Source organism: Halichoerus grypus, chromosome 4 (assembly GCF_964656455.1).
Source record: "Halichoerus grypus chromosome 4, mHalGry1.hap1.1, whole genome shotgun sequence".
Taxonomy (NCBI): domain Eukaryota; kingdom Metazoa; phylum Chordata; class Mammalia; order Carnivora; family Phocidae; genus Halichoerus; species Halichoerus grypus.
In genome coordinates, this window is record NC_135715.1 from 49,639,290 (window position 1) to 49,665,072 (window position 25,783).

A 25,783-nucleotide genomic window follows, 5' to 3' on the forward strand; every position below is an offset into this window, starting at 1 on the left:
AAATTATGATGAAAATTCACTGAGACCCACTTCTGCTGATTTCATTAAAATGTAGTCATATCCTCTTGTGGCAGGCATTTCAGCTCAGGCTCCCCACTGGCAACTTTATAATATTAAAGGACAATAAAATGAGTCATGAATGGTAAAAATAGAGTTACAAATAATAGAATACCTAAAGGTGAAATAGGTTCATTATTTTGTTTTTAAGTAAAGAAAAGCAGCTATAGCTTTTATAGCAAATAGATGTTGATTTGTTAGTTTTAATTAAGTGGTTATTATGCATTTATATTATTCAAACATTTACTATGACCAGGGATTATGAACTAAATATTTTATATCCCATAATGGATATAGCCACAAAACAAACTATGTCAAGGCATCATGATTAGGGTTTATATGTTATCCTACACTTGCTGAGCCAGGAACATTGAAGTGAAAAGGGAACTCATGTTTTACTCATTCAAATTTCCCACAACTATGGAGACCCAATTATGTGATGCATATTATATAAAATACCAGATATATTACACAAATAGAATTCCATCTCAGACATTAGCAGTTGACAATCTAAAGTAATCTACAGACCACTGATAAGATAGACAGTATGAATGAGTTGTGTTCCATGAGAAGTAACTTTTTCTTTTTTGATTTAAGAAAAATATTTTAGGGGCGCCTGGGTGACTCAGTTGGTTAAGCATCTGAGTCTTGATTTCAGCTCAGGTCATGATCTCAGGGTTGTGAAATCCAGCCCTGTGTTGGGCTTCATACTGGGCATGGAGCCTGCTTAGGATTCTCTCTCTCCCTCTGCCTCTCGTCCCCCCCTCCACGCTCTCTCTATAAAATATATTTTTTAATTAATATTTTTATTAATTTTTTAAAGGAACTTCTATTGCTTTCATTAAAACATTTGGAGTCTTTTCAAGTTTGCCAAGAACCAGAAAATGTAAAAAGAATTTCAAGTGCTATTGAGCCTTTATCAGGTCTTAGTTCCTTTTGAGAGTTTAATGAAAGGTCATGAACTCTGAAGAAAAATGCAAATTGCATAAATGAACACATTCTTGCATGCAATTTGCACTCTGTACCAGAGATATAAACAAGCTCAATGACATACTTTAACAGAATGAGCAGTACTATAATGGAAGCAGGCCTCTACAGGGTTAAATTTCTCAATGAAATAGAATAAAAAACAATTATGGCTGATGCTGAATCCATAGAGGTAGGATGGGTGAGTTTGTAAATTGACTTTGGGTTAAGCTAATTCATGGCAATTAATGGAAGAATATAATAGAGTTGCTTTTGAGGATATTAAAAAAAAAAACAAAAACTACATTTATTTTACTAATGTACTGAAGAGGCAATTATTTTTGTAAGCTTATATTGACCACTATAACTCTTATGCCATTTTATAAAAAAGACTAAAATAGAGAAATAGCTTCACCTGCAATCCCAATTATAAGGGAGTCACATTCCCATAGCAACTCTCTCTACTTGCTAGACATTGACACATTTTAGATGATATGATGCTGTTCCTTAAATATTTAATGGATATTAAGGCTGGTTAATAATTCTGAAAAATCACTGAAGGTGTCTACATCCTGGACTTGATTTATTCTATCTTTCACTGAGAATGTCCTGGAGAGATCTTACTTAGCAAATCAGTTCCAGACTCAAGACCTAGATAACACATAACTTTCCCAGATAACACATGAATTTTTCCAAAGTTTCAAACAGATAACATTGTTCACTTCTCTGTGCTCCCACAGACTCAAGTCACACAATCACAGTATAATTGATTCTACTCAAGTTTTGTAGTCAATATCTTCTGCTAGATTATGACTCCATTATGGCAGCAACCGAGTCTCGTTCATCTATGTTACTTCAGCCACAATGCTTGTCAAGGAGGTAAGCACTCACATTGGTTTGCTGAATCAAAACACATTATTTAATAGCTTTCCTCTCCGAATGTAAGTACATTATAGTGGCTGTTAAGGATATGTACCCTTTCTTATTAAATTCTAAGAAGCTTTATCAGCAAAGGAGCCGTGCTTATCTTCACCATTGAAAACCCAACACTGGTCTTGGTGCCTGGTACATTGCAGGGATCAATAAGTAACTTCTGAATGAATATTGAACAAATTAATTCAAAGGAGCATGAAAGATACCTCAAGAATATATTCCTCAAAGCAAACATTTTTAAGGATGTAAATAAGAATAAGGTTTTTCTTTCAATCTACAGAGCTCTACAGTCATTTATTTATCCTGTAGGCAGGGTCTGAGGATGCACGAAGTCCAGCATATAGTCCTTTACATCACAGCCATTACAGAGCAATAAGGAAGGAAGCAAAGTTATTTTGGTGAAGAGTCCCCTGGGAGAACTAGAAGCTTTCTTTAAGAACTAGAAGTGAAAAGTGCAGAGAACTCCAAAAAGAAGTGGGTATCTGAAACTACTACTCAACTGCTATCCACAGACACTGGGCTCTTTGAAGTACAGTGTATTCTAGTATTTCTCAGCTTAAAAATTAAATGAAATATAATTTAACCCTCTTTACCCCCAGCCATTTTTCACTCTCTCCTGCCAGTCTTTACCAAAGTGTCACTTTATCAGCAGGGCCTTTTCTAATCGCCCTGGCCCCCTGCACTTTCTACTCCCCTTCTCTGCTTCCACAGAATTTACTTCCATTTGAAAAGCTATGTACTGTGCTCACTTGTTCAGTGTGTCTCCTTTTCCAGTACAAAGAAGGCTCTTTGAAGGCAGGGACTATTGTCTAGAGTGGACTGGACTGACCGGCTGAATAAATGAATGAATGAAGGCAGAGACTGTGCTGCGTTCATTCTTCATACCCCTTTCAATCCACAAAGCAGCCTTCTAGTTGTTTTAAAAATGCAAACCTTTCAGGTCACTCACTTATTTAAACCTATGTCCTTCCACTGCATGAAATATAAGGTATAAACTTCAAAACTTAGACTAATAAAATGTCTGTAAAATTTGACTTCAGGTTCCCATTCCAAGCTTTAACTTGGACTCTCCACTCTGCTCTCTAGTATCAACAACATGCTTTTTTTTTGGGGGGGGGGAGATTTTCTTTTCCAAAACACTTCTCCCCACCTTCCTCCCTTCAGAATGTTAATTCGGATTTCAGTTCTCCACTTAGGCACTCGGAAAAATGTGTTCAGACTTAGAGCACATGTGTGGACACATATTGTCTAAGTTTTCTCCAAAGAGATATTACAGTTCTAAAAGCAATGTTCCCCCAAGGACTTCTACATGTCTATTAGATTTATTCCTTTCTACTTTGTAATTCCTGGAAGTGTTGTAAATAGTAGCTTCTTTCAAAACTATATTTTCTAATTGTGTGTGTTTCTTCTTTTGTTGGTATATTTATTTTTGTTGATCATCACTGTATTTGTTCTCTTTTAAAAAAATCATTTTATTTTGTTTCATCATAGTAAGTGTACTTTTTAATCCCAATCCCCTATTTCCCCCATCCTCCTACCCAACCTCCCCTCTGATAACCATCAGTTTGTTCTCTATAGGTAAGTCTGTTTCTTGGTTTGTCTCTCTCTCCCTCTCTTTCCTTTGCTCATTTGTTTTGTTTCTTAAATTCCACATACAAGTGAAATCATATAGTATTTGTCTTTCTCTGACTAATTTTACTTAGCATTACACTCTCTCATGGTTCATCTCTCCTTCCAATTCCCCCCCTTCTCCTAATGTCCTCCATGCTATTCCTTATGTTCCACAAATAAGTGAAAACATATGATAATTGACTTTCTCTGCTTGACTTATTTCACTTAGCATAATCTCCTCCAGTTCCATCCATGTTGATGTGAAAGTTGAGTATTCATCCATTCTGATGGCTGAATAATATTCCATTGTATATATGCACCACATCTTCTTTATCCATTCATCTGTTGAAGGGCATCTCGGCTCTTTCCACAGTTTGGCTATTGCAGACATTGCTGCTATGAACATTGGGGTGCATATGGCCCTTCTTTTCACTACATCTGTGTCTTTGGGGTAAATACCCAGTAGTGAAATTGCTGGGTCATAGGGTAGCTCTATTTTTAATTTTTTGAGGCACCTCCACACCGTTTTCCAAAGTGGCTATACCAACTTGCATTCCCACCAACAGTGTAAGAGGGTTCCCCTTTCTCCACAACCTCCCCAACATTTGTTGTTTCTTGCCTTGTCAATTTTTGCCATTCTAACTGGTGTAAGGTGGGATCTCAATGTAGTTTTGATTTGAATTTCCCTGATGGCTAATAATGATGAACATGTTTTCATGTGTCTGTTAGCCATTTGTATGTCTTCTTTGGAGAAGTGTCCATGTCTTCTGCCCACTTTTTGACTTGATTATTTGTTTTTTGGGTGTTGAGTTTGAGAAGTTCTTTACAGATCTTGGATACCAGCCCTTTATCTGTAGTGTCATTTGCAAATATCTTCTCCCATTCTGTGGGTTGCCTCTTTGTTTTGTTGACTGTTTCCTTTGCTGTGCAAAAGCTTTTTATCTTGATGAAGTCCCAAAAGTTCATTTTTGCTTTTGTTTCACTAGCCTTTGGAGATGTATCTTGATAGAAATTGCTGTGGCCGATGTCAAAGAGGTTACTGCCTATGTTCTCCTCTAGGATTTTGATGGATTCCTGTCTCACATTGAGGTCTTTCATCTATTTTCAGTTTATCTTGGTGTATGGTGTTAGAGAATGGTCGAGTTTCATTCTTCTGCATGTGGCTGTCCAATTTTCCTAGCACCATTTATTGAAGAGACTGTCTTTCTTCCATTGCATGTTTTTTCCTGCTTTGTCGAAGATTATTTGACCATAGAGTTGAGGGTCCATATCTGGGCTCTCTATTCTGTTCCATTGGTCTATATGTCTGTTTTTGTGCCAATACCATGCTGTCTTGGTGATCACTGCTTTGTAATATAGCTTGAAATCAGGCAATGTGATGCTCCCAGCTTTGTTTTTCTTTCTCAACATTTCCTTGGCGATTCAGGGTCTTTTCTGATTCCATACAAATTTTAGGATTGTTTATTCCTGCACTTTGAAAAATGTCATTGGAATTTCGATCATGATAGCATTGAATTCCCTGGGGTAGCATAGACATTTTAACAATGTTTATTCTTCCAATCCATGAGCATGGAATGTTTTTCCATCTTTTTGTGTCTTCGATTTCTTTCATGAGTGTTCTGTAGTTCCTAGAGTATAGATCCTTTACCTCTTTGGTTAGGTTTATTCCAAGGTATCTTATGGTTTTTGGTGCTATTGTAAATGGAATCGTTTCTCTAATTTCTTTTTCTACAGATGCATTGTTAATGTATAAAAAAGCAACTGATTTCTGTGCATTGATTTTGTATCCTGCCACATTACTGAATTGCTGTATGAGTTCTAGTAATTTGGGGGTGGAGTTTTTTGGGTTTTCCACATAAAGTATCATGTCATCTGTGAAAAGAGAGTTTGACTTCTTCTTTGCCAATTTGAATACCTTTTATTTCTTTTTGTTGTCTGATTGCTGTTGCTAGGACTTCTAGTACTATGTTGAACAATAGTGGCGAGAGTGGGCATCCTTGACGTGTTCCTGATCTTAAGGGAAAGGCTCTCAGCTTTTCCCCATTGAGGATGATATTTGCTGTGGGTTTTTCATAGATGGATTTCATGACCTTGAGGAATGTTCCCTCTAGAGTTTTAATCAGGAAAGGATGTTGTATTTTCTCAAATGCTTTTTCTGCATCAATTGAGAGGACCATATGCTTCTTCTCTCTCCTCTTATTAATGTGTTCTATCACACTGATTGATTTGCAAACGTTGAACCACACTTGCATCGCAGGGATAAATCCCAACTTGGTCGTGGTGGATGATCCTTTTAATGTATTGTTGGATCCTATTAGCTAGGATTTTGTTGAGGATTTTGGAATCCATATTCATCAGGGATATCGGTCTGAAATTCTCCTTTTTGATGGGGTCTTTGTCTGGTTTGGGGATCAAGGTAATGCTGGCCTCATAGAATGAGTCTGGAAGCTTTCCTTCAGTTTCTGGTTTTTGAAACATTTCTTCTTTGAATGTTTGGTAGAATTCCCCAGGGAATCCATCAGGCCCTGGACTCTTGTTTTTTGGGAGGTTTTTGATCACTGCTTCAATCTCGTTACTGGTTATTGGCCTATTCAGGTTGTCAATTTCTTCCTGTTTCAGTCTTGAGAGTTTATTGGTTTCCAGGAAGGCATCCATTTCATCCAGGTTGCTCAGCTTATTGGCATATAGTTGTTGATAATTTCTAATAATTGTTTCTATTTCCTTGGTGGTAGTCGTGATCTCTCCCCTTTCATTCATAATTTTATTAATTTGGATCCTTTCTCTTTTTTTTTGGATAAGTCTGGCCAGCGGTTTATCAATCTTATTATTTCAAAGAACCAGCTTCTAGTTTCGTTGATCTGATCTACTGTGTTTCTGGTTTCTAATTCATTGATCTCTGCTCTAATCTTAATTATTTCTCTTCTAATGAAAGGCTTAGGCATCATTTGCTTTTTTTCTAGTTCTTTAAGGTGTAGAGTTAGTTGATGAATTCAGGATTTTTCTATTTTTTTGACTGAGGCTTGGATGGCTATGTATTTCCCCCTTAGGACCGCCTTTGCAGTATCCCATAGGTTTTGGACCAATGTGTTTTCGTTCTCATTGGTTTCCATGAATTGTTTAAGTTCTTCTTTGATTTCCTGGTTGACCCACACATTCTTGAGCAGAGTGGTCTTTAGCTTCCATGTGTTTGAATTTCATCCAGATTTTTTCTTGTGATTGAGTTCCACTTTTAAAGCATTATGGTCTGAGAATATGCAGGGTATAATCTCAGTGTTTTGGTATCGGTTGAGACCTGATTTGTGACCCAGTATGTGGTCTATTCTGGAGAACGTTCCATGGGCGCTCAAGAAGAATGAGTATTCTGTTGTTTTAGGGTGTAATGCTCTGTATATATCTATGAGGTTCATCTGGTCCAGTGTGTTATTCAAAGCTCTTGTTTCTTTGTTGCTTAGATGATTTCTCTATTGCTGAGAGTGGAGTATTGAGGTCTCCTACAATTAACGTATTGTTATCAATATGACTCTTTATTTTGGTTAACAGTTGGCTTATGTAGATGGCTGCTCCCATGTTGGGGGCATAGATATTTACAACTGTTAGATCTTCTTGTTGGATAGACCCTTTAAGAATGATATAGTGTCCTTCTGTGTCTCTAACTACAGTCTTTAGTTTAAAATCTAATTTGTCTGATATAAGAATTTCTACCCCAGCTTTCTTTTGAGGTCCGTTGGCATGGAAGATGGATCTCCATCCTTTCGCTTTCAGTCTGGATGTATCTTTAGGTTCAAAATGAGTCTCTTGTAGACAGCATATGGATGGGTCCTGTCTTTTTATCCAATCTGCAACTCTGTGCCGTTTTATGGGAGCATTTAGGCCATTCACATTGAGAGTGATTATTGAAAGATATGAATCTATTGTCATCATGTTGCCTGTGAAGACCTTGTTTTTATAGATTGTCCCTGTAAATTCTCTATATCACTCTTGGGGTCTTTCTCCTTTTACAGAACCCCCCTTAATATGTCTGGCAGGGCTGGCTTAGTGGTCACATATTCTTTCAGTTTCTGCCAGTCTTGGAAGCTCTGCATCTCTCCATCCATTCTAAATGACAGCCTTGCCAGATAAAGTATTCTTGGCTGCATGTTCTTCTCATTTAGTACCCTGAATATGTCTTGCCAGGCCTTTCTGGCTTGCCAGGTCTCTGTGGATAGGTTTGACGTTATTCTGATGTTCCTCCCTCTGTACGTAAGTAATCTCTTCTCCCTTACTGCCCTTAAGATGGTTTCCTTGGTTCTAAGATTTGCAAGTTTTACTATTACATGCCCGGGTGTTGGCCTGTTTTCCTTGATCTTGGGAGGGGTCCTCTCTGCCTCTAGGACACGAATGTTTGTTTCACTCCCCAGATCAGGGAAATTCTCAGCAACAATTTGCTCAAATATATCTTCTAGTCCTCTCCAACCCCTCAGGGATTCCAATAATTCTGACATTGGAACGTTTCATGGTGTCACTTATTTCTCTGATTCTATTTTCATGGATTCTGAGTTGTTTTCCCTGGCCTCCTCTTTTCCCTTTTTGTCTATTAATTGGTCTTCTAGGTCACTAATTCGTTATTCTGCCCTGCTTACCCTGTTAGATTATTTAGATTAGATTGGATCTCATTGGTAGCATTTTTAAATTCTGCCAATTCAGCTTTCCATTTCTGCCCTTAGAGACTCTTTGTTGCCATTGATTTCTCCATTCTAGCTATTGTCTTCACAATTGCTAGCCTGAATTCCATCTCCGACATCTTAGTTATATCTGAATCCGTTTGTAAATCTGTGGCATAAGTCACATAGTCTCTGAGTCTTTCTTATTTTGGGGGTTCCTCCTCCTAGTCATTCTGTTGAGGGGTGGTTGAGGGAATGTATAGAGTCCAAATTATTGACCACAACACAAGCAAGATGCACCTGTTTTCTTTTTTTTTTTTAAATATTTTATTTATTTATTTGACAGAGAGAGGGAACACAAGCAGGGGGAGTGGGAGAGGGAGAAGCAGGCTTCCTGTCGAGCAGGGAGCCCGACGCGGGGCTCGATCCCAGGACCCTGGGATCATGACCTGAGCCGAAGGCAGACGCTTAACGACTGAGCCACCCAGGCGCCCCATGATGCACCTGTGTTCTAGGGACCTGAAGGTTGCTGGCCTCTTGTTTTCCCAGACTGTCTTCTGTGGGAGGGGCCTGCCACACTGTTACTCAGGCAACCCTGTTTGGACAGAGTTGCCCTGCCCCCTGTTGTGGGGGATGGGCTCAGTGAAAACCGGTTTTGGGGGGGCTTTTGTTCTCTGGCGGCTTTCTGCATCTCTTCCAAGAGTCAGAGCAGAAGAGACCATTTCCAACCCTCTGCCTCAGAGCAGAGAGATCACGGTCTGTTCTTCAGTGAGCTCTCCAGGCCACACTATCTCCGTTTCTGTCTGTGCTGCTATAAACTGCACCGTCCTGGGTTGTGCGCCCCTCAGCAGCACTCCCAGTCCTCACCTCCTGGTCGGGGCACGTCTCTGCCCTTTTTGCTTCTAAAACCACCAGCCATCCCCAGTTTGCAGGCTTGGCCCTGCTGCTCCAGGTTTCCATCTGGGGGGCTGCCCTAAAGTCCTTTCCCCGTCGCTACCGGTCTGCGAGTCTGTGCCCAGTCCCCAGCGCAGGAGGCTATCACTCACTGGTAGTGTAGGATCCCCATGGCTCAGCTCCCTCCCCATTCCGTTTATCCTCCGAAATCTGCCCACAGAATCATGGCTCCCCGCTTCCTCGAAACCAACTGCCTGTGATATTCTGTTTGTAGAAACCCAGATCTATCTTCTTACATCTCAGGCTGTTTTCATGGGTGTTTGGAGTGGCCTGGTAGATATCCAGGTCAATTATGGGGACCTGTTGGAATAGGGTCCCCTACTCCTCTGCCATCTTTTTCCCCCTCCTATACAGTCAAAATTTAATAAAAGGATGCCCTCTTTCTCTGATGTTAACTCAATAAAATATTTCTATCTTGTCTTATACTCCAAACATTTGCTATTATAATTACTACTGTATTTCTAGGAAATACTTATTTAAATTTATCCAAGTCCCACTTTGATCACGACTTCTTGCATTTCACTCCATTCTTCAAAGTTTAATTTTCTTCTTTCTAAAGTATATGTTATTTTATCTCCTACATTGAGGGCTTGTTAAAGATAAAGGTTCAAATCTTGTCTAAAAATATATTTAACCTACACTATTAATGTGTTAAAAGTTTTAGCTGACCGCTATTGTACTACATTATCATCTGGATTTTATTATTGCTGTGACTAGCTAGATGTCAGTGTAGTACAGTGGTTATTGACTATTGTAGGTAAGCTTTCTTATTTCTTTGAGGAATTTGTCTTTAGTCTTAGTCCTCACTTTGTGTCCTGATTTTGATGATTTAAGCCTTTTTACAATTCTGGAACACATTTTGCCAATTTCTCTTTTAATATTGCCTCTCCCCTATTTTTTTCTCATTATGGGTTATGTAAACATTATCAAACATAACTCACTTCAATTTTTCCTTTATTTCTCTTAGCATTTCTTTTATATTTCCAACAAACATCTTTTATTTGGCAATTTTCCCGAACTAATTCTATTTTCAATTGTTCCTAGTATGTTTATTTCATTTACTTAGTTTTAAAGGAATACATTATTATTTTTTTGAATTCTAGAAGTTGTATATTTGTATGTTCTTTCTCATAGTGCCCTATTTTAATGTTGGAGTCTTTTTACTTTATGTTGTTAAACATAGAAAAGATGCTGCTATACAGCTTTATCTTTTCTATATAATTTGAATTAGGATGACCTACAGTCATTTTCAGACCAACACAAATTTTAGTCATGTCTTGTAGATTTTTTGCATTTTGCTTTGATTTTACCAAACCGTGAGGACTGCTGATTACTATATTTAATGTAATTGAACTATAACATGTAGTATAATCTGTATGGAAGTATCCAGACTCAAATCAGGGGAAGTCAGATTGGCTTAATAAAAAAAACTCAAAGCCTTTAAGTTGAAGGTTATAGTTCTCTGGAGATATAACTAATTTTTCATTTGAAATTTGTTGATCAATCCTAGATATAATTCTCATAATTTTGATGGCCCCTAATACTTTCAATTTGAGTAAAACAGAATAGAGCAATACAGAGAATACAAATGCCTAGATGTAGAGAATATAGGAGGAATGATGCAAACACAGATCAGCCTGAAAACATACTCATGGCCACTAGAGTTAAGTAGTTATAATATTATCCTGTAAAGGAAGAAAATTGTTGAAATATTTTTTTATCCTATGAATGCCATGATCAAATTTCTTTTTTAGGAGGTTAACATAGTTTTTAATGAAAACAGACATAATATTGTAATAGTATGTCACATATATCTGTCTTTTTCTGTCTATTGTGAACTTCTGAAAGGTAGACTCTGTGACATGTATATATATATGTGTATGTGTATACATACACATATGTATGAGCATATATACACACACACACACATATATCTCCCCAGACTCTTAATTCAGTGGCTGGAATACCATAGTGTTCTCTAAGTGGTAGTTGAATTAGTGAAATGAATGGTTCCAGAGCCCAGTCTTTACAATAGGTCATAAAAATAGTGTAAGATTCCAATTTATCACATGTGCTTCATGTATATCTTATCTTTTAATATTACAACTTAAAACCTAATAAAATGGCTAACTATAGTAAATATTTCAACTAGATATTTATAGTTTCTTCTATAATACTTCAAAGGTTTACATAGACATTGAGTTCTACTATTATAATATTAAACTCTCAAGAATAAATAGTAACGTATATCCTGATTATAATGTCATAAGTACACTGAACTATTTTTCTACTAATAACATGTAAGATAATTATGTTTACTAAAATATAGTCTACATGGTGTGGCATTTCCATCAAGATAAATACATCAATGGAACAGAATTAATAGCCTAGAAGTATACCAGCAATTAGAGTCATTTATTTTTAGCAAAGGATAGTCTTTTTAACGAATAGTGATGGACCATTAAAAATCCATATACAAAAAGATAAACCTTGAACCATATTCTTCACTGAAATTAAATGCAAAGTGGATTATGAACCTAAAAGTTTTTAATCTAAAATTGTAAACTTGTAGAAGAAAACAAATCCAGACATCTTTGTGACACTGGATTGGAAAATTTTAAATAGAACACAAACCATGAAAGAAAAATATTGATAAATTAGACTTAATAAAAGAATATCTGATTTTTACATGTCACTGTTAAGAGAGTTGAAAATTCAATTGAAAAGACAAGTCATTGAGAGATAATATATACAGATCAATAGCTGATAAATGGCTTGTACCCTGGATATATGAAGAACTCTCAACAATCAATAATAAGAAAATACAATTTCAAAAGGTCAAATATTTGAACACTCTATCAAAGAAGATGTTCAGATAAGAAATATATACATAAGATTCAACACTTCATTAGAAAAATACAAATTAAGATGCAATGAGATAACATTTGCACATGTATTAAAATGTTTGTTTAAAACAAAAAATGACAACATACCAAGTGTTGGTGAGAATATGGATCAGCTGGAACTTTCACACACTGCTCCTAGGAATTTAAAATGATACCACCACTGTAAAAATCCAGCATGTCAGTTTCTTAAAAGTTAAACATATACCTATCATATAAAACAGCCATTCCCTTCTCCTATATTTTCCCAAGAGAAATGAAAGCATAGGTACACACATTTAGAACAGCTTTATTTGTAAAAATCAAAATCTGGAAACAACTCTACTGTCCATCAACAGATGAATGGGGGCAGAATGGAGTCCTATTCAGCAATAAAAGGGAATTAATTATACAACCTACACATGGATGAAAAAAAATTGTACCAAGTGAAATAAGGCATTGAAAAAATATGATATATAACTCAAAAATTTTTTTTTAGAGAATTCACTACTATTCATAGTGACAGAAAGCAGACTGGTGTTTGAGGAAGGAGAAGGGGAGAAAAGGTGAGAACAAAGATTACAAAGGAGCTCGAGAAAACTATATTCAATAAATCTGTTTTTTAAAAGGTCTACCATAAAACATGCAGCGACATTAAAAGTCAACCGATGGGGCATCAAATATACAAAATGAGCCTGAAGCATTTTGAAGTACTCAGAAAACTCCACTGTGATGAAAGTATGTCAAAAGAACATGAGAGCCAACAGAAAAAGCACAGTGACATCCTTCCAAAGAGAATAGTATGGAAGAGGAGGGTAGGGGAGAATAATATTACAGTGGAGAAACCTGACAAACAGTACCTCAAGAGCAAGAACAACCTCAACAATTGTTAAATCATGTTGATTATATATGCACCTCTCAGTACAATGTGATGGAAATGCTACTTTAATCTGTGGTCTTGTTCCCCATAACCATAGTCTAATTGTAAGTAAAACACAAGACAAACCCAGTAGAGGGAGTTTTACAAAATACCTAGCCAGTGCTATCAAAATTGTCATCATCAAAAGAAGGAAAATCTGAGGAGCCTAAAATTACATGAAAACTAAATGGTAGGATCCTGGACTAGAAAAAGGACTTTAGGTATGGGAGTCTAAATAAGGAATACACTTTAGCTAACTATAATACATCAATGTCAATTAAATAATTATGTAATAAATGTACCATACTGACATAAGATGTTTGTTAGTAATAGGGGAAACTGGGGTATGTGGAAACTTTAACCTCTCTTCACAATTTTTGTGTAAATCTAAAACTATCCTAAAATTAAAAAGTTTATTTCAAAAAACAACTGAAGCACACTACAAGAAAAGGCACCAACTTTGTTCTCCATAACTTTTGCTCCAACTGTACTTCATTTTTCCAACTTCCTGTGGGCTCCACCCAGTGAGTGAATAAAACAGCCCTACATGGAGCACTCATTTTAAGTATTTTTTGTTTTGTTTTCAGTTTTTACAAGTATTCTTAATATAATGTTTTCATTGTTTTTTAAGAAGAAATACAGACACAAACATGAATGAAAAAGTTGTCCAGTAGTAAAAATGTGAAAGATAACTTCTCTATGTGTCTTAAAAGATCAGTGGAGCAGTGGTGATAAATTTAGACTCTATAGGTTTCACTCCCAGCTGTAGCACACTTAACAGCATGATTTAATCCATTACTTAACCATTTGTGGGGGAAAAGAAGAGTAGCCACCTCATAGAAGGTGAGCATTAAAAGGCTTAATTTATACAAAATATTTGCAACTCCATAAGGTCACTACTACTGTTTCTGCCTCTCTACTATATTCTATGGTGTGATAAACTCCTAATGCAGCAACAAGCTCTATGTTATTTTTTTTCTTTAACATTTTTAATGTTAACCCTCTTTATACACTTACATCCCAATTATTTTTGCTTGGAAACAGAGTAGGATGTGTCTGGAGATTGAATTCAAGCCTCATGTTAATTATCTGAAATCCAATTTGTTGTCTACATCCTTTTAGAAATGTGAGCTATGTAGTATGCAATATTCATAATATGGCTAGATACCTCATATGAGAGTAATTTAATTGTCAGTGCTGCTCAACCATTGTTTAATGAATTCCTAACAATTTGAAAGGCAAGCTGTTGGAAGGCCATTATTAAATTTTGTATTTGCTCTGCAGTTTTCTTCACCATTGCTTCATCTATTTAGGATTATGATAACATCAACTTTTGAATTCCTTTAAAAACAGGACTTTTTTGCATGGTGCAAAATTTGAAATTTTTATCTACTTGGAAGATAGAGTAATTACATTTTTAACACCGGGCTTGCAATTAAGCCAAAGGGTGATGATCACACTAGTCTACACATTGTTCACCAATTTACACAGTAGCAACAAAAGGATTTTATGGCAGACATAGGAGGAAAAGTCAGGTAATGGTAGAGCAGAACTTAATCTTACTTTACAAATAGCTTAATAAATTGTAACCACTAACATCTCAAAAAGCAAATTACATCAAGACACATTTATATTATTGATCATGCCGCAAGACATAATAGATTGTGTATTACTGTGTTAGTTTGTTGTGATTTCTCAAAAGGCACCTGGGAAAGGAGCATGTATGTCCAAACCAAATAACCAGGTTAAATTTGAAGAAGAAAACTGATTAAGTCAATGACTTTAGGGTCAAAATTTTAAAAAAGTAAAGAAGATATAGAATGGATATTTTCACAGACTCTTCAGTGAATTAAATAATTCTATTTTATATATATTGAACACTTTCAGGATCTTCAAAACAGTTCAAAAAATATCCTGTACTTGTTATTTAACCATGGCCACGAATGCTAAGATAGCAGATAATCATGATTGAGCTATGTTATATATATATGTACATACACCCTCTCAGGAGATCAATGAAATCTTCTAAAAGATAGAAAAGAAAATGCAAACATTCTCCAGGTTTGGGAGAGGCATTACTAATGGGAAGATCTGCTAAGCATGTAACCGTTTAAGATGGACAAAATGAATTATAACTAGCAACTGGGCTTTTGCTGAATGAATATAATCTAGGACATTTAAGAAAACACATCAGTTCAGTGTGGATTTGACGAAGCTTTATTTTTTGAAGCACTCAGTGAAGGTTTGCAAATTATCAAGAGAATTGGGATTACAGAGTACTTATATTTCAGAACCCCATATGGATTCTCGGACCTGATTTTTAATACCCACTACTTGAACTCATTATACAAATACTATCCATGAAACAATGACAGCAATATGCCACAGTGGACAATGTGTTTACAGTGAAATTCTCACCATAACTCTAATGGTTTAAAATTACTCACTGTCTCAGAACCCTAATTTTCTAACTATAAATAAGGCCTTGTGATTACATGCTGTAATTTTTACCATTCTTGGTGCCTAGCAATCCTTCCTATATTCCTGAAATTACAGATCCCATCTTCCTGGACACAAGGTAGTCATGTCACATAAGCTATGCTAAATCAACCCCAACCCTACTTTCAACCTCCAAGAATGATTGCTGCCAAGAGATGAGAATAGTACTAAGGCTGGACCAAACTCATTTTCTCTACTATTTTACTCAACATGGTGATGAAGGAGACTGGGTCCCTTCTCCTTTTGTTCTGATATCTGCAAGACATTAAGCCACAGTTGACTACAGACATGCTTCTGATGAAGAGAAATATATCTGTAACAGCAAAGAACAGCCTAGACAGAATCAAGAGACACTCTGAGGTCAATTCCATCCCTGATAATCCCATGGTTTCCAATATACATTGTACCATCCCCCTTTCAAAATGAAGCCCAGTACAGATGTGTTAGTCACTTATAACTAGCCACTTATAACTATTTCTTTAATATTCCTTCCTTGGAATATTTTTGGAGATAAAAGAGAGTACATGTAAAATATCAGTCATAGGTTAAAAACAGTGCAAGCCAAGGCCATTATTATTATGATTAATTTCCTCACTTCACATATAAAGATTCTCATTTATTAGTTGATGCAGCCTGAGGTTCAAGAATAAAAGTTAAAAATATATACATATTTTTTGATAATCCAGACCAAATTTGCTACTACAACTGCTATAACTAGTACTCTCACTGTAACTACTAGTACTAATAGCACATCTATTATTATTACTATGACTACTATATCATCTAACATTTGCCAAATGACTACTGTTTCTGGCACTATGCTAAAGATGTTCCATGCATTATCTCATTTAATTTACATAGGAATTACTATTACATCAGTCTTATTTTTATCACAGCTTATAATGGAATAGAACATTAGTGAGGTTAAGTAGCATAAACTGAACTCACGTCCAGTCATGCTTATTGACATAGGTATAATTCAGATGAAAATTGGGTATTTGCATGAATCATCCAGATAATTCTTTAATTTCTCCAGGTTTCTCTGCATGTAGCATAAGCCCAAGTGGCAGGACCACTGAACATTTCAAAATGAAACCAAGAAAAAAATCTCCCAAGCTATAATATGAATGCCAACCCTGTTTGATCACAAATCTGTAAGATGAAAAGCAAATCATACTTCATTTTATTGATTTACCTTTAATATATTTTACAAAATACACAACAAATTTGGTAGCTAGTATTTATATATTTAGGATTTATAAAATGAGGATTGAAGAATGGCTCAAAGCATGTTTTGGTGTTGCTATTGTTTTTTACAGTCAAAATCTTGAGAGAATTTGTCATAAGCAATATATATAATAAATGCCTCTGCTAAGAAAAAATAGAATTTGTCATAAACCCAGATCATGCTGGAAAAAAGATTATACTGAAACTAAATGGAAGGGCAGAATATTGCAAGAGGGAGATTTAGTTTCCAAAGGAGTCAGAAAATGCCAATTTAGGGAGTTGTTCCCTTCATCTATTTCGCATCCAGTTTTTAAATGTTCTTTATTTGGATTTAGTCATATCTTGGTCACATCTTCTGCAACTAAATCTCTTAGTCATTTTTGGTTCAGCTTCGATGTCCTTTTCTTTATATTAAGTTACTTAAAAATTTTTTAAAAAACTACCTTCTGGGAAAACTATATTCTTCTTCCTTTCTCAGCTGTCAAAATGATTTAAAGTGTGACCTCTCAATCAATGGACAGTAGCCACTTCATCTTTAAACGATTTTTTTCCTTCTGATTCTCTTTTGTCTTTTGTTCTCTAAATGTGCCATCTGAAGCAGTACTTTTGAGTTGCTCAAATTGGTCCATTTCTTGAATTGTTTTCCCCTTTCAATGTTTCATTTAATGTTTCTCTAATGGTTACTGTCAGAAGTCCTGAGAAAAGGTATGTCTTTAAGTTTATGTCCTCACTAATGCACATAATCTTGAATATTTAATAATACAATTGTTTAAAAGGGATGCAGTTTTATCTAATTGCAGACTCATTTTCTTGTCCTTTTTGTAGGATGTGTACTGTGAAATTGCTGTTGGTATTTTTTAATCCTAATTTTGCCTTCATAATATAAAAAAAAAAACTTTAGAAGAAACATCTTTTCTGAATGTCAAGCATAATTTTACTTTCTATAAATAAATACTGAATATGAATGATAAAGGGAAGGAAACAGGAAACTAACATTAATTGACTTTCTTTTTGTCAATTATTTTGCACTGTGCTAGGTATCACCTCATTTAATGCTCACCACAACTCTATACCATTTGGGAAGTGTTCAGCAAAAGTAGATGAATGTATTTTTATTTATTAAGTTTTGCTTCACTCTAAAGCTATAAACCAAGCCTTTGTAAATTTCTATATATTAAATGAAATACAGGAAGCACTTAGTAAAGTTCTAAATATAAAAAAAAATTGATGATTTGTCAAAAATATTGCTTAAAATGAAAAATATTTCCTCATGCCAATTTTTTGTTGTTGTTAAATCATTCATTTGTGTGAGTACCTCCTGTCCCCCTCAAATAGGCCAGACAGGTGATAGGCTCTGAAGAGTATATCTTATTTTTGGCTCACTATGCATAAGGTAGATATTCACCACAAGCTTTCCTGGAAAGCATATTTGTCCCTATCAGGTCCTTCACAACACACCTATCCTTGGCCATTTTTTTTCTTTTTTGCAAAGATCTCCATTTTACAGTTTCCTTTCTTCTAGTTTTACTTTCTCTTCACCACTGGTTTAGGTTATTTTTGTGTATAGATCCGAATTTAAATACAGCCTCTTAAAATCTAATTTTGGCAAACTTTCCAAAGATACCCTCTGAGGCTAACAAGAATGCTGTACTCTTCCCACTGCTCCCACAAATTATCAAATATCCATTTTATAAGGATGCATGACTTCTGAAAATGCAATTAAGAAAAAAAATTTAATTCAGAATAACATCAAAAAGAATAAAATACTTGAAAATGCATTTATCAGATAGAGTTCAAGACCTCTGAAAACAATAAAACATTGCTAAAAATTTTCAAAGATCTAAAATAAATGGAGAAACATTCCATATTCATGCATTGGAAAGATCAATATCACTAAGATGAGAATTCTCCACAGTTTTATCTATAGGTTCAACACAATCCCTATCAAAACCCAGATTTTTTTTTTTCCAAAAAGGCCAAGGGTTCTTAGATGTGATACCAAAATAATGGTACATAAAAGAAGAAACTAAATATAAATTGGACTTCATTAAAAAACAAACTTTTTGGCTTCAAAAGACACCCCTAAGAAAATGAAAAGTCACAGATTAGGAGCAAATATGTGTGAAGCATATATATATATATATATGATATATGTATATATCTTTATATATGATATGTCTTCAATTACATATATTTTCTTTTTTTCTTCATCTAAAATGAGTTCACAAAGATTTTCTTCTAGAAGTTTTATAGTTTTAACCTTTGCACTTTGGCATATAATCCATTTTTCATTAATTATTTGTGGATGATAACAGGGAAATGTCTAAATAATTTTCATGAGAAAATCCAATTTTCCCACTACAGTTTGTATCCAGAATATATAAAGAACTCATAAAGCATAATAAAAAACAATACAATTAAAAATGAGCAAATAAACTGAATAGACATGTCACTAAAAAGGGTGTATGAACGGCTAATAAGCACATGAAAAGATGCTCAGCATCAAGAGCCATCAAGAAATGCAAATTAAAATCATACGAAATACCCCTTCATACCCTCAGGAATAGCTATAGTTAAAAAGAAGATAACCAATAGTGTAGGCAAGGGGATATGGAGAAACCAGAATCTTCATATATTGCTAATGAGAATGTAAAACAGTATAGCCACTTTGAATTGTTTCTTAAAAAGTTAACATAAACTTATGACCTGACAGTTACACTCCTGGGTGTCTGCATGAAATAAAACCTAGGTCCACACAAAGACTTGTGTTCGTAGGTTTATTCATAACAGTAAAAGTCTGAACAGCCCAGGTATCCATGTAGGGGTAAAGGGATAAAATTGTGGCTTAGCTACATAATAGACTACTACTCAGTCAGGAAAAGGAACAAAATATTGATATATCCGACAACATGAAGGAACCTCAGAAACATTGTGCTAAATGAAAGAAGTCAGATGCAAAAGACATAATTCATATGAAATGTCCAGTAAAACTAAATTCATATACATAGCAGATAGTGGTTGCCTGGGGTGGGAGTCAGCACTGAGAATAACTGTAAATAGTACATGGGATTTACTTGGGATGGAACTGGATTGTGATTACATAACTATGAATTTACTAACTGTCAGAAAGTATACATTTAATGTGGGTGAACTTTATGGTATGTGTATTTTCTCTTCCTGTTGTAACAAATTATTTGTTTTGCATTTCTGTAGATCTGGTAAGGGTCTCACTAAGCTAAAAACAAGGTGTTGGCATGCTTCATTCCTTTCTGGAGGCTCTACAGGGGAATCCATTTCTTTGTTAATCCAGGTATTGTCAGAATTCAATTTCATGTAGCTATAAGACTGAGATTTCTGTTTCCTTGCTGGATGTTAGTTATGGGGGCCACCCTTAGCACTGAGAGTCCTCTTGTACATAGCCCTCTACATCTTGGAAACAGCGATGGGCATCAGATCCTTTTCATGCTGCCATACCCTCCTATCAGTGATCCCTCTTTGATCCAGCCAGAAAAGGTTCCTGGATTTTAAAGACTCAAATTATTGGGCCCACCAAGATAATCTCATCATCTCAATGTCCTTTAATCAAATCTTCAAAGTCTCTTTTGCCATGTAAGACAACATATTCATAGGCAGTATTAAGGTGTGGACATATTTGGGGATCCATTATTCTGCCTGTAGGAAACATTATTTCTTCATGTAGATTTTTTACATCTACATCATTTCTTAAAATCCAATTATGGTAGAGTCTCTGAATAATCCCTTGTAGAACATTATATCATCTGTGAATAAAGACAATAAAGGGTCTTCCATTCTGATCTATTTTTGTTTCTTTTTATTTTCTGATTTCATATAACCCCATGGCCTTAACTACCCAAGAGTTTTTCTAGATTCTCAGGCTGAAAATGTCAGAGCCATCCTTGATTCCTTTCTTCAAGCCCCATAAAAGATTCCTCAACAAGTCCTGACAGCTATACCTAGAACACATAATGAAAATTACTACTTCACCACCTCAACCTGTTCCACTCTATTCCAAATTTCTGTAAGATTTCACTTAAGTTTCCACTATCTGATGGCTTAAAGATCTTTCCACTTCCATCCTTGCCCTGCTCTCTTTTGTCCAGTCTATGTTTCATTTAGTAGTCAGAGAGATCACATAAAATTATTATTAATCAGAGTACCTCATAAAAGTATTCACTAAGAACTAAGACTCATTGAGTCCTTACTTTATGCCAGCACTCTTGTATATGCTTTAGAGGGATTAAACTACCCACATTTTTAAACCTGTAAGGTCAGTATAATTATTTTCCCCATATTTACAAGTTAAAATTTAAAGCACTGAAAATTTAGCTTTTATAAGAGTAGACATGTAGCAAACCCATCAGCCAGGATTTGAACATGGGCCAATTATTCCAAAACTCGTAAAAGTCCTATTATTTTTCAAGTGTAATTGAATATTAAATTAAACTTTACTGGTTTGAATTTTGTCAGAGCCACAAAATGCCAAAAACAGCCACCACTTCCCCATTTTTCTTCCCAATGTATATATTTAAAAGGCTAAGGAAAGCAAGGTGGTTGCCAATATCATTGACCTTTATAGACAGTGCTCTGCTTGCCAGGAGAGGTATCCACCTCCCCAAAGAGATGATAGGGAGACTGCAAGATAATCACTGATGTTGCTGCCCCCAAAGCAACATTGGCATTCTGTTTCCCAGTTGGATTTCTGTGTAGGCAGTGAACTTGCCGACCTTCCTCTGTGCCTTTCTCAGTAGAGAAAATAACCAGAGTGATGGCTGGCTGGCAGTCAAGGAGCCTGCACGCTCATCTTCTGGCAGCTACACTGCCAGTGTGGGTGGTAAAAGGCAGCTGAGGAGGAGTCAAAACTCCCAGAGCTCCACCTGGACAGTGGGGAGAGCCTGAAGGGCCTCCAAAGAATTGTCACACATGCTGTGTGGGAGCCAGCAGATGAGTGCCTGCCACACAGAAGTTGATGGCCAGCCGTGTAGGTCAGAGACACGGTGAGAGTTGACAGGAAGGGGCCCATAAACAAAATGCAGCAATAAAGTAAGGACCATTTGTCCTTGTTCCTCTCCTACCTCCCTACTCTTAACATTGGGAAGGACCTACACCCTAGCATCGGGAGAAAGAAGGGCTAGAACTTTGAAACAAATGGTTCAAATATATGACTGAAAGTTTTTTTTTCCTCCCAGTTCAGAGTTTTTGTTTGTTTGTTTGTTTGTTTTTTAAGTTTCTATTTAAATTCCAGTTAGTTAACATGTAGTGTAATATTAGTTTTAGGTGTACAATATAGTGATTCTACATTTCCATACATCACTGTGCTCATCGCAAGTGCACTTCCTTAATCCCCATCACCTATTTCACCCATCCCTTACCCACCTCCCTTCTGGTAACCATCAGTTTCTTCTTTATTGTTAAGAGTCTTTTTCTTGGCTTGACTTTATCTCCTTTTTCCCTTTGCTCATTTGTTTTATTTCTTAAATTCCACATATGAGTGAAATCATATGGTATTTGTCTTTCTGACTGATTTCATTTAGCATTATACTCTCTAGCTCCATCCATGTCCTAGAAAATAGCAAGATTTCATTTTTTTAAAAAAGATTTTATTTATTTATTTGACAGAGACACAGCGAGAGAGGGAACATAAGCAGGGGGAGTGGTAGAGGGAGAAGCAGGCTTCCCACGGAGCAGGGAGCCCAATGCAGGGCTCCATCCCAATCATGACCTGAGCCGAAGGCAGATGCTTAACAACTGAGCCACCCATGCGCCCAGATTTCATTCCTGTTTAAGGCTGAATCATATTCCATTGTGTGTGTGTGTGTGTGTGTGACCTCTTTTTTATCCATTCATCAGTTGATGGACACTTGGGCTGTTTCCATAATTTGGCTATTGTAGATACTTTATTTTATTTATTTTTTTAGATAATACTTTATACACATTGGGGAACATGTATCCCTTTGGGTTAGTATTTTTGTATTCTTTGAGTAAACACCTAGTATTGTAATTGTTAGATCATAGAGTAGTTCTATTTTTCACTTTTTGAGGAACCTCCATACTGTTTTCCACAGTGGCTGCACGAGTTTGCATTCCTACCAACAGTGCATGAAGGTTCCCCTTTTTCCACATCCTAGCAAACACCTGTTGTTTCTTGTGTTGATTTTAGCCATTCTGACAGGTGTGAGGTGATATCTCATTATAGTTTTGATTTGTATTTCCCTGATGATCAGTGACAAACATTTTTTCATGTGTCATCTGGACACCTTCTTAGGAAAAAGGTCTATTCATATCTTCTGCCCATTTTTTAATTGGACTATTCATTTTTGGAGTGTTGAGTTTTATAAGTTTTTATATATCTTGGATATTAACCCTTTTTCAGATATGTCATTTGCAAATATCTTCTCTGATTCAGTAGGTTGCCTTTTAGATTTGTTGATTATTTCCTTTGCTGTGCAGAAGATTTTAATTTTGATGTAGTCCATATAGTTTATTTTTGCTTTTGTTTCCCTTGCCTCAGCAGATAGCTAGAAAGAAGTTGCTATGGCCAGTGTCAAAGAAGTTACTGCTTGTGTTCTCTTTTAGGATTTTTATGGTTTCAGGTCTCACATTTAGGTCTTCAATACATTTTGAATTTATTTTTATATAGTCTAAGAAGGTAGTCCAGCTTCATTCATTTGCATATAGCTGTTCTGTTTTCCCAACACCATTTGTTGAAAAGAACATCTCTTTTCCATTGGATATTCTTTCCTGCTTCATTGAAGATTAATTGACCCTATAACTGTGGTTTTATTTCTGGGTTCTCTATTCTGTTTTATTGATCTTTGTGTCTATTGTGCCAGTACCATACTGTTTTGATTACTGCAGCTTTATAATATAACTTGAAGTCCACAATGGTGTTGCCTCTAGCTTTGTTTTCCTTTTTCAAGATTGGTTTGGCTATTCAGGGTCTTTTGTGGTTCCATACAAATTTTAGGATTGTTTGTTTCATCTCTGTGAAAAAATGCTGTTGGTATTTTGATAGGGATTGCATTAAATATGTAGATTGCTTTGGGTAGTATAGACATTTTAACAATAGTTACTTTTCCAATCCATGAGCACAGAACGTCTTTCCATTTCTTTGTATGACTGAAAGTTTTAATGTAGACAGGACAGATTTTAATAAAATATGACCAGAAAGACACCTCTTAGGAACAGAAAGAAATGGATTTTCCAGAACATGGTTTAATCTAGTGACAGATTTAAATAAAAGTTTTATGTTTATCCATTATGCTTTGAGAGTTCTTAATTAACTGGTTATAATAGCTTTAAAGCCCTAAAGATCAGGCTTCCACCTCATCATTTCTGTCCTTCCTCTCACTATATTCCAAATCCAGAGCAAATTATTTGCACCCTCAGGACCTTTACACAGCCTATCTACAGGGCTTTCTCCTACTCATCTTTTAAGATTCCACTGTCACATTTTCAAATAGGCCTTTTCTGAACACCTATAAAGTTACCCCTCCCCTGACTCAATGACCATATCATTTTTACTGCCATAACTTATTTTACTCATTGCATTTCCAATTATAGAACATTCAGAATGGAAGAAACGTAATTTTATTTGTTAGAAGCTCTTTTCATGGATCCAAATTGACTAGTTTAGAAGGGTTGTCTACAAACGTGGAAAGAAAAGATTGGAATTGGCCTTTTTCCCCAGGGACAATATGTTTTTAGAAAGTCTTCCACATGGAAGCTGACTTATTGAAAGGCTGTTCCCAGTGACTGTTCTTTCAAGGGCCTTATCATTACTCAGTCTCGGTACTAAGCATACCTATGCCTGAGACCAATATATTATACTTTTCCACTCTCCTACTTCCTTCCCAGTTCCAACTCCATTCTTTTGAAATTTATAATATATGAATAGCTACAAGACTCATCTTCAAACAAAAAATTTAAAACTCTTGTTACTTTTAGCCAGGGTTAAACTGTGACCATGTTATTGGTATATTTGGAGATGAAAAATTCTGTCCTACTACGAGATTTGGCCTCACTATCTGAAAAGATCTACTTTACTATCTCCTTTCCAAGTACTGCTAATATAAATTAAGAACGTTAGCTGAAAAAAAAATTTGCACACCTACGTATGGTACAGTTTTCTGTTAGATCTATGTGAATGACCTAGCAATTCCTTCTGCTCCTTAAACCATCTGCTTTTAGTTTTCTTCTGATTTGAAGAACAAATGTGACTTTTAAAACACCTCCACTGTACCATTTTATTAAATAGGATGGGTGGTGAATGTGGCAGTAAGTCACTTTAAAGATTCACTCCTGCACTGCAAGCTCCTGCAAACATTGTAAATGTGAGTTAACATTCTGGAGACCAAACTGTCTTTCACAGATAGTAGATATGCAGAGTTAAACAGCATGAATCAGCTAGAGGCATAGCCATATTCCTTCAAGCAAGAGAAAGACAGAATCATTATTCTGCTGGCAAAGTGAATACCTAGAAAAGAAGCCTGGCATGCATATCCAATCCCTGGTAAATATGTTCACTGTAAACTGATCGTTTAACACATCTCTATCTAAAGACCAATCATTCTCATAAAAACTAAAGAACCATGATTAGTCCCTGAGTTCTATTTAACTAGAAAATTATTTTGAAACTTAATTCTACATTTGTTATTAGAGGTTCAGAACCAAAGGCAGAAATAGACAATACTATGAAAATGTGTCGCTGTTGCAGCAATTATAATAATCCAGTAAAACAGTTAAGAATGAAGGGCAAATAGGTAATTATTGGGAATAATATTTCATATAAATTCCAAGGCAGATCCTGATCCTTGAGGCTTTTAACAATGTTTTACTTGGTGATACTTAGGGTTGAATATAAACAGAAATGTAATAATCATGATGGTTTATATTTCATGATGTGATGTAAAAGCCATTATCAGAATTATCTTTTCCATCCTCAGAACCATGATGGAGAATACTATTATCATCCTATTGATAGATGCAGAAACATAAGCTCAGAATGTTCAGTGCCCTACCCAAAGTACCATAGCTGATGATGACAGTAATGAGCTCCAGTTTTCTTTGTCTAAGAT

The 25,783-nt window shown here is 35.7% G+C and overlaps 2 long non-coding RNA genes across 2 annotated transcripts in view; one reads left to right on the forward strand and one right to left on the reverse strand.

Moving 5' to 3' along the window:
* LOC118521009 (uncharacterized) overlaps positions 1-25,783 on the forward strand; it is a 119,715-nt gene that overhangs the window by 85,837 nt on the left and 8,095 nt on the right. The window lies entirely within an intron of this gene.
* LOC118521007 (uncharacterized) overlaps positions 1-25,783 on the reverse strand; it is a 499,349-nt gene that overhangs the window by 26,426 nt on the left and 447,140 nt on the right. Inside the window, exon 2 of the long non-coding RNA XR_004909925.2 lies at positions 12,155-12,202. This is a non-coding gene — a long non-coding RNA (uncharacterized LOC118521007). The remainder of the gene's footprint in view (positions 1-12,154; positions 12,203-25,783) is intronic.